Below are 10,649 nucleotides of genomic sequence, written 5' to 3' on the forward strand. Positions count from 1 at the left end.
GTCAATCAAAATGCTGCTGCTTCCGCTGTTGTCAGGTGACGAGGAGGCATACAGCACTGCTGGCAACAATTAAGCAAAGCTAAAGTATCAGCAGACTGGAGAGAGACCTCAACACTAACAACAGCACTGACCACTGATATGTTCATCATATCACTGTCACAGGAGAGAGTTCCCACCTGCTTCAACACAGACACTATCGTCCCTCTACCTAAAACGTCTGCAGTGTCCAGTCTGAACTGATGAACTGGTAAACTTAGCACTCTGGACTTTCTCACAAACAGACCCCAAGCAGTTTGTATCAGCAGCCAAACCTCCTCCACTCTAGTGTTGAGCACCTGAGTCCCCCAGGGCTGTGTACTGAGGCCCCTCCTGTTCACGCTGTACACCCACCACTGCTAGCCCAGACATGAAGAGAACTCTGTTGGGAAGTTTGCAGATGCCACCACCGTCATCGACCGGATTCCAAACAAAAATGAGTCTTCAAATAGAGAGTAAATCAACAACCTTGCAGAGTGAGGCTCAGAGAACAACCTGGTTCTCAACATCGGTAAAACCAAGGAGCTGATTGTTGATTTTAGAAAAAAAGAGGCAAAGACACTTGCCCCTGTCTACATCAACGCAGAGGTGGAGCAAGGGACCAGGTCATTAAAACACCATTGGGACCCATCTGCTGAGCATCAGTGATATTGGTGAGAAGAGGTGCCTGCAAGGAGCCAAAGGATATTAAAAGACAAAAACCCACCCAGCCACAGCCTGTTCACCTGCTGCCATCTGAAAGAGTGATACAGAAGTATCAGCTGCGGTACCACCAGACTAAAGAGCAGCTTCTTCCCTCAGGCAGTGACACTCAACACATCCACAACGTAAAAAATAGACTCCCAGCAATACATGTTAAACGTGTTTCTAGATTGCACATGCACAGAGACTCCTCCTTATATGTAACTATTATAGTCTGTTATTTTGTTATGCTGGATTTGTACATTTGCGCACAACGTTTTACTCTAACCTGATTGCCACTATAAAACAAAGTTTTCTATTTGTAGTCTAACTTACACTGTACGTTACTTACTTCTGTGTGCCGCGTTAGCTTCCCAGCCTTGGTTGCCTTCATCTCTGGCTCACCTCTTCAGAACTCCCTTCAGCCCTGTTTAAACCACCAGCCCTGCTATCACCACCAGTCCTGCTCTCACCACCAGCCCTGTTCAAACCACCAGCCCTGTTCTCACCACCAGCCCTGCTATCACCATCAGCCCTGTTCAAACCACCAGCCCTGCTCTCACCACCAGCCCTGTTCAAACCACCAGCCCTGTTCAAACCACCAGCCCTGCTATCACCACCAGTCCTGCTCTCACCACCAGCCCTGTTCAAACCACCAGCCCTGCTATCACCACCAGTCCTGCTCTCACCACCAGCCCTGTTCAAACCACCAGCCCTGTTCTCACCACCAGCCCTGTTCTCACCACCAGCCCTGTTCTCACCACCAGCCCTGCTATCACCACCAGCCCTGTTCTCACCACCAGTCCTGCTCTCACCACCAGTCCTGTTCTCACCACCAGCCCTGTTCTCACCACCAGCCCTGTTCTCACCACCAGCCCTGTTCTCACCACCAGCCCTGCTATCACCACCAGCCCTGTTCTCACCACCAGTCCTGCTCTCACCACCAGTCCTGTTCTCACCACCAGTCCTGTTCTCACCACCAGCCCTGTTCTCACCACCAGCCCTGTTCTCACCACCAGTCCTGCTCTCACCACCAGCCCTGTTCTCACCACCAGTCCTGCTCTCACCACCAGCCCTGTTCTCACCACCAGTCCTGTTCTCACCACCAGTCCTGTTCTCACCACCAGCCCTGTTCTCACCACCAGCCCTGTTCTCACCACCAGTCCTGCTCTCACCACCAGCCCTGTTCTCACCACCAGTCCTGTTCTCACCACCAGTCCTGTTCTCACCACCAGCCCTGTTCTCACCACCAGTCCTGCTCTCACCACCAGCCCTGTTCTCACCACCAGTCCTGCTCTCACCACCAGCCCTGTTCTCACCACCAGCCCTGTTCTCACCACCAGTCCTGTTCTCACCACCAGCCCTGTTCTCACCACCAGCCCTGTTCTCACCACCAGTCCTGTTCTCACCACCAGCCCTGTTCTCACCACCAGCCCTGTTCTCACCACCAGTCCTGTTCTCACCACCAGCCCTGTTCTCACCACCAGCCCTGTTCTCACCACCAGCCCTGTTCTCACCACCAGCCCTGTTCTCACCACCAGCCCTGTTCTCACCACCAGCCCTGTTCTCACCACCAGCCCTGTTCTCACCACCAGTCCTGTTCTCACCACCAGCCCTGTTCTCACCACCAGCCCTGTTCTCACCACCAGCCCTGTTCTCACCACCAGTCCTGCTCTCACCACCAGCCCTGTTCAAACCACCAGCCCTGCTATCACCACCAGTCCTGTTCTCACCACCAGTCCTGCTCTCACCACCAGCCCTGTTCAAACCACCAGCCCTGCTATCACCACCAGCCCTGCTATCACCACCAGTCCTGTTCTCACCACCAGCCCTGTTCTCACCACCAGCCCTGCTCTCACCACCAGCCCTGTTCTCACCACCAGCCCTGTTCTCACCACCAGCCCTGTTCTCACCACCAGTCCTGCTCTCACCACCAGCCCTGTTCTCACCACCAGCCCTGTTCTCACCACCAGCCCTGTTCTCACCACCAGCCCTGTTCTCACCACCAGCCCTGTTCTCACCACCAGCCCTGTTCTCACCACCAGCCCTGCTCTCACCACCAGCCCTGTTCTCACCACCAGTCCTGTTCTCACCACCAGCCCTGCTCTCACCACCAGCCCTGCTCTCACCACCAGCCCTGTTCTCACCACCAGCCCTGTTCTCACCACCAGCCCTGTTCTCACCACCAGCCCTGTTCTCACCACCAGTCCTGCTCTCACCACCAGTCCTGTTCTCACCACCAGCCCTGTTCTCACCACCAGTCCTGTTCTCACCACCAGCCCTGTTCTCACCACCAGCCCTGCTCTCACCACCAGCCCTGCTCTCACCACCAGCCCTGTTCTCACCACCAGCCCTGTTCTCACCACCAGCCCTGTTCTCACCACCAGCCCTGTTCTCACCACCAGCCCTGTTCTCACCACCAGCCCTGTTCTCACCACCAGTCCTGTTCTCACCACCAGTCCTGTTCTCACCACCAGTCCTGTTCTCACCACCAGTCCTCTTCTCACCACCAGCCCTGTTCAAACCACCAGCCCTGCTCTCACCACCAGTCCTGCTCTCACCACCAGCCCTGTTCAAACCACCAGCCCTGTTCTCACCACCAGCCCTGTTCAAACCACCAGCCCTGTTCAAACCACCAGCCCTGTTCAAACCACCAGCCCTGTTCTCACCACCAGCCCTGTTCTCACCACCAGTCCTGCTCTCACCACCAGTCCTGCTCTCACCACCAGCCCTGTTCAAACCACCAGCCCTGTTCTCACCACCAGCCCTGCTCTCACCACCAGCCCTGTTCTCACCACCAGCCCTGTTCTCACCACCAGCCCTGTTCTCACCACCAGTCCTGCTCTCACCACCAGTCCTGCTCTCACCACCAGCCCTGCTCTCACCACCAGCCCTGTTCTCACCACCAGTCCTGCTCTCACCACCAGCCCTGTTCTCACCACCAGCCCTGTTCTCACCACCAGTCCTGCTCTCACCACCAGCCCTGTTCTCACCACCAGTCCTGCTCTCACCACCAGTCCTGCTCTCACCACCAGCCCTGCTCTCACCACCAGCCCTGTTCTCACCACCAGCCCTGTTCTCACCACCAGCCCTGTTCTCACCACCAGTCCTGTTCTCACCACCAGCCCTGTTCTCACCACCAGTCCTGTTCTCACCACCAGTCCTGTTCTCACCACCAGCCCTGTTCTCACCACCAGCCCTGTTCTCACCACCAGTCCTGTTCTCACCACCAGCCCTGTTCTCACCACCAGCCCTGTTCTCACCACCAGCCCTGTTCTCACCACCAGTCCTGCTCTCACCACCAGTCCTGCTCTCACCACCAGTCCTGTTCTCACCACCAGTCCTGCTCTCACCACCAGTCCTGCTCTCACCACCAGCCCTGTTCAAACCACCAGCCCTGCTATCACCACCAGTCCTGCTCTCACCACCAGCCCTGTTCTCACCACCAGTCCTGCTCTCACCACCAGTCCTGCTCTCACCACCAGTCCTGCTCTCACCACCAGCCCTGCTCTCACCACCAGCCCTGTTCTCACCACCAGCCCTGTTCTCACCACCAGTCCTGTTCTCACCACCAGCCCTGTTCTCACCACCAGTCCTGTTCTCACCACCAGCCCTGTTCTCACCACCAGTCCTGTTCTCACCACCAGCCCTGTTCTCACCACCAGCCCTGTTCTCACCACCAGTCCTGTTCTCACCACCAGCCCTGTTCTCACCACCAGTCCTGTTCTCACCACCAGCCCTGTTCTCACCACCAGCCCTGCTCTCACCACCAGCCCTGCTCTCACCACCAGCCCTGTTCTCACCACCAGCCCTGTTCTCACCACCAGCCCTGTTCTCACCACCAGTCCTGTTCTCACCACCAGTCCTGCTCTCACCACCAGCCCTGTTCAAACCACCAGCCCTGCTATCACCACCAGTCCTGCTCTCACCACCAGCCCTGTTCTCACCACCAGCCCTGTTCTCACCACCAGCCCTGTTCTCACCACCAGTCCTGCTCTCACCACCAGCCCTGTTCAAACCACCAGCCCTGCTATCACCACCAGTCCTGTTCTCACCACCAGTCCTGCTCTCACCACCAGCCCTGTTCAAACCACCAGCCCTGCTATCACCACCAGCCCTGCTATCACCACCAGTCCTGTTCTCACCACCAGCCCTGTTCTCACCACCAGCCCTGCTCTCACCACCAGTCCTGCTCTCACCACCAGTCCTGCTCTCACCACCAGTCCTGTTCTCACCACCAGCCCTGTTCTCACCACCAGCCCTGTTCTCACCACCAGCCCTGTTCTCACCACCAGTCCTGTTCTCACCACCAGTCCTGTTCTCACCACCAGCCCTGTTCTCACCACCAGCCCTGCTCTCACCACCAGTCCTGCTCTCACCACCAGCCCTGTTCTCACCACCAGTCCTGTTCTCACCACCAGCCCTGTTCTCACCACCAGCCCTGCTCTCACCACCAGTCCTGCTCTCACCACCAGTCCTGCTCTCACCACCAGCCCTGTTCTCACCACCAGTCCTGTTCTCACCACCAGCCCTGTTCTCACCACCAGCCCTGTTCTCACCACCAGCCCTGTTCTCACCACCAGTCCTGCTCTCACCACCAGCCCTGTTCAAACCACCAGCCCTGCTATCACCACCAGTCCTGTTCTCACCACCAGTCCTGCTCTCACCACCAGCCCTGTTCAAACCACCAGCCCTGCTATCACCACCAGCCCTGCTATCACCACCAGTCCTGTTCTCACCACCAGCCCTGTTCAAACCACCAGCCCTGCTATCACCACCAGCCCTGCTATCACCACCAGTCCTGTTCTCACCACCAGCCCTGTTCTCACCACCAGTCCTGTTCTCACCACCAGTCCTGTTCTCACCACCAGTCCTGTTCTCACCACCAGCCCTGTTCTCACCACCAGTCCTGTTCTCACCACCAGTCCTCTTCTCACCACCAGCCCTGTTCAAACCACCAGCCCTGCTCTCACCACCAGCCCTGTTCTCACCACCAGCCCTGTTCTCACCACCAGCCCTGTTCTCACCACCAGCCCTGTTCTCACCACCAGTCCTGCTCTCACCACCAGTCCTGCTCTCACCACCAGCTCTGCTCTCACCACCAGTCCTGCTCTCACCACCAGCCCTCTTCTCACCACCAGCCCTCTTCTCACCACCAGTCCTGCTCTCACCACCAGCCCTGTTCTCACCACCAGTCCTGTTCTCACCACCAGTCCTGCTCTCACCACCAGCTCTGCTCTCACCACCAGTCCTGCTCTCACCACCAGCCCTGCTCTCACCACCAGTCCTGCTCTCACCACCAGCCCTGTTCTCACCACCAGCCCTGTTCTCACCACCAGTCCTGTTCTCACCACCAGCCCTGTTCTCACCACCAGCCCTGTTCTCACCACCAGCCCTGTTCTCACCACCAGCCCTGTTCTCACCACCAGTCCTGTTCTCACCACCAGCCCTGTTCTCACCACCAGTCCTGTTCTCACCACCAGCCCTGTTCTCACCACCAGTCCTGCTCTCACCACCAGTCCTGTTCTCACCACCAGTCCTGTTCTCACCACCAGCCCTGTTCAAACCACCAGCCCTGTTCAAACCACCAGCCCTGCTATCACCACCAGTCCTGATCTCACCACCAGTCCTGTTCTCACCACCAGCCCTGTTCTCACCACCAGCCCTGTTCTCACCACCAGTCCTGCTCTCACCACCAGCCCTGTTCTCACCACCAGTCCTGCTCTCACCACCAGCCCTGTTCAAACCACCAGCCCTGCTATCACCACCAGTCCTGTTCTCACCACCAGCCCTGTTCTCACCACCAGCCCTGTTCTCACCACCAGTCCTGCTCTCACCACCAGCCCTGTTCAAACCACCAGCCCTGCTATCACCACCAGTCCTGTTCTCACCACCAGTCCTGTTCTCACCACCAGCCCTGTTCTCACCACCAGCCCTGTTCTCACCACCAGTCCTGCTCTCACCACCAGCCCTGTTCAAACCACCAGCCCTGCTATCACCACCAGTCCTGTTCTCACCACCAGCCCTGTTCTCACCACCAGCCCTGTTCTCACCACCAGTCCTGTTCTCACCACCAGCCCTGTTCTCACCACCAGTCCTGCTCTCACCACCAGTCCTGTTCTCACCACCAGTCCTGTTCTCACCACCAGCCCTGTTCAAACCACCAGCCCTGTTCAAACCACCAGCCCTGCTATCACCACCAGTCCTGCTCTCACCACCAGTCCTGTTCTCACCACCAGTCCTGTTCTCACCACCAGCCCTGTTCAAACCACCAGCCCTGTTCAAACCACCAGCCCTGCTATCACCACCAGTCCTGCTATCACCACCAGTCCTGTTCTCACCACCAGCCCTGTTCAAACCACCAGCCCTGTTCAAACCACCAGCCCTGTTCTCACCACCAGCCCTGCTCTCACCACCAGCCCTGTTCTCACCACCAGTCCTGTTCTCACCACCAGTCCTGTTCTCACCACCAGCCCTGTTCTCACCACCAGCCCTGCTCTCACCACCAGCCCTGTTCTCACCACCAGTCCTGTTCTCACCACCAGTCCTGTTCTCACCACCAGTCCTGTTCTCACCACCAGCCCTGTTCTCACCACCAGTCCTGTTCTCACCACCAGCCCTGCTCTCACCACCAGTCCTGTTCTCACCACCAGTCCTGTTCTCACCACCAGCCCTGTTCTCACCACCAGTCCTGTTCTCACCACCAGCCCTGTTCTCACCACCAGCCCTGTTCTCACCACCAGTCCTGCTCTCACCACCAGCCCTGTTCTCACCACCAGCCCTGTTCTCACCACCAGTCCTGCTCTCACCACCAGCCCTGTTCTCACCACCAGTCCTGCTCTCACCACCAGTCCTGCTCTCACCACCAGCCCTGTTCAAACCACCAGCCCTGCTATCACCACCAGTCCTGTTCTCACCACCAGTCCTGTTCTCACCACCAGCCCTGTTCTCACCACCAGCCCTGTTCTCACCACCAGTCCTGCTCTCACCACCAGCCCTGTTCAAACCACCAGCCCTGCTATCACCACCAGCCCTGCTATCACCACCAGTCCTGTTCTCACCACCAGTCCTGTTCTCACCACCAGCCCTGTTCTCACCACCAGCCCTGTTCTCACCACCAGTCCTGTTCTCACCACCAGCCCTGTTCTCACCACCAGTCCTGTTCTCACCACCAGCCCTGTTCTCACCACCAGTCCTGCTCTCACCACCAGTCCTGTTCTCACCACCAGTCCTGTTCTCACCACCAGCCCTGTTCAAACCACCAGCCCTGTTCAAACCACCAGCCCTGCTATCACCACCAGTCCTGCTCTCACCACCAGTCCTGTTCTCACCACCAGTCCTGTTCTCACCACCAGCCCTGTTCAAACCACCAGCCCTGTTCAAACCACCAGCCCTGTTCTCACCACCAGCCCTGCTCTCACCACCAGCCCTGCTATCACCACCAGTCCTGTTCTCACCACCAGCCCTGTTCTCACCACCAGCCCTGCTCTCACCACCAGTCCTGTTCTCACCACCAGTCCTGTTCTCACCACCAGTCCTGTTCTCACCACCAGCCCTGTTCTCACCACCAGCCCTGTTCAAACCACTACCCAAGCACCAAATAAAACCACCACCTACCAAATCAATGCAGAAGCTGCATCTGATAAGATTGTTGTGAAATAATAAGATGCAAATTATACCTACTTACAATAACAATATATCAGATGTCAGGTGTGACTTTGCGCCCCTTCCAGGTTTGAACTTCTCTGAACTACCAGCTCGTCTCTTCTCGCTGGTTTGACCGCTAATCGTGAGGAGTTTTCTCAAGAACGAATGGCTCGCTGCTCTCTATGTCTCTCTACCTCAGTTCCACTAAGTGTCCGAGGAAGCCACTGAAGTGAACCAGTATGCACAATACAGAGACCCTGGAACGGGATGATCTCAATGTAATGTCATTGTAAACATTATAAACACATCCTGTACTTTGTCAAAAAAGAAAAGGGTCTACTGTTAACAGCTATCGATGTATTTATCTCTGTATTGGCATTGTTTGTAATAAATAAACACACACTGTATATAAGCATGCATGCAGAAGAAGTGTATTATGCTTCAGAAGAAAACCCCCCATTAGTAACGTCACAGTGTGTGTTTTTCTTTTGACAGCTGATCAACATACCTGCGAGGACATCAGTGATTAACGTGTGGCCCAGAATTTGAATCAACAGACACCAGTGCATCGGCAGCTTTCTTCCCAATGGCCACAGCCGCATTTACAACCACAAATGCAAAATGAAGGCAAATAATATCCGTGCAAATCATTTGTTTCAAGTTCAGTTTTGGTGAACGTTGACACTTAAGCTTCTTTGACCAATTAGCAAACAGTCTTGACGGTGCTGACCAATGAGGGAATGGAGAGCTGGAGAGTCCAAACCAGAAAGGCTGTCATATTTACTGTGATGCACCATCTACCTTTATACAACCCTGCTCCTCTGGAGAATGAATCTCTTCGTAACGAGACCTGCTTTACAGACAGCTACGAGACACAAGTTATCTTATCAATGAATGAATACATTTGAAGATAATGCTGTGTTGGATGCATGTCTGTCTAGGAAGTGGTACATTATTTAAATACATGCATAACTGGCAATGAGAGGCCCACAGCAAAGATCGAGTAACTGTGTAAGATTGTGTGGAAGTTTGCAGTTTATTAAATTAGCCACTTTTTATCAGCCAGACTATATTAGGTGTGATAATGCTAAATTGTGAAAGCATGAATATGGTGTGAAACCAGAGGGTCTGTTACATTTTGATACTTTTCAAGGACACAGGGCATATGGCTTCTATCTATTTCTCATTTTACTCATACTTTTACCAGTGATTACTCTTTCAATTTCTTTCCACATCAATTTAAAGCTATTGTCAATTAACTTGACACTTCACATTGTCCAAGTGACAGTAAAAGGAAGGCTGGATGGCTTTGAACATGAAGATTCTGCAGAAAGTGTTTCACTCTCTTAATATCAATTCAGAAAATGTCAAACTGTAATCAGACTACAATCAATGAGTGAATATCACAAGCAGGTCTCACTCTGACTCGTCAAATACGCCCCTCGGTCAGTGGCCCTCAGCATGTTACCAACACGAGACACTCTTTACTCGGGATCAAGTACTCGCTTTAGACATCCTTATTTGTTCAGCGAATAGAGTACGTTTTGAAATAAATGTGCACTTCAACCTATGCAATGTTAAAGTTGCGTATCATAGAACATCTAGTTCATTGAGCCAGATAACAGGTAACGCGAGCAGTGTTAGCATGCACTGTTATGATGCCACCAGGTCAGAGAAGAATAGCCAGCTCATCACAAAAAAAGCTACCATTGCGGCGAACAGCAGCTGTAAGGCCGTACTGAATAGTTCAAAGCATCATTCACAACGTTGACATTCAAATTATTAAGAATTTACAGAAACAATAATCCACTTCCCACCTTCTCTCTCTGTCTCACACAGCGAGCGATGCGACGCTCAGTCCTCATCTCTGGAACTGTGTCTTCGGTACAAAATTCAAAATGTATTGAAAAAGATAGAACTGATCATTTATAAACAAACTGTTGGCTCCACAGCTTTTCACACACAAAGCGAGGCACAGTCTAACAGCAATCTAACTGAACCATAAATTGTATAATCACAATAATAAAAAAGAAATCCGATTTTTACCATTTTATGAGGTGATGGCATCATAAAATATGAAGACAGACATTTAAATCTTCATTTGAAAACCTCAATAGAAGCATTAAAGGTAAAAAGAAAAGATGGTACAGCCCACGTTATAGAGAAATCACCAAAAAATTGGGGGCTGACCTGCAAAGTGCAGACGAGGTAGCTTTTATTACCGGAGTTATACGTTGCTGTCACTGATTTCTTTTTGTTTTTTGCGAGTACTCAAAACTACTTAA

The sequence above is a fragment of the Melanostigma gelatinosum genome, assembly GCF_949748355.1.
Source record: "Melanostigma gelatinosum genome assembly, chromosome: 12".
Classification (NCBI taxonomy): Eukaryota; Metazoa; Chordata; class Actinopteri; order Perciformes; family Zoarcidae; genus Melanostigma; species Melanostigma gelatinosum.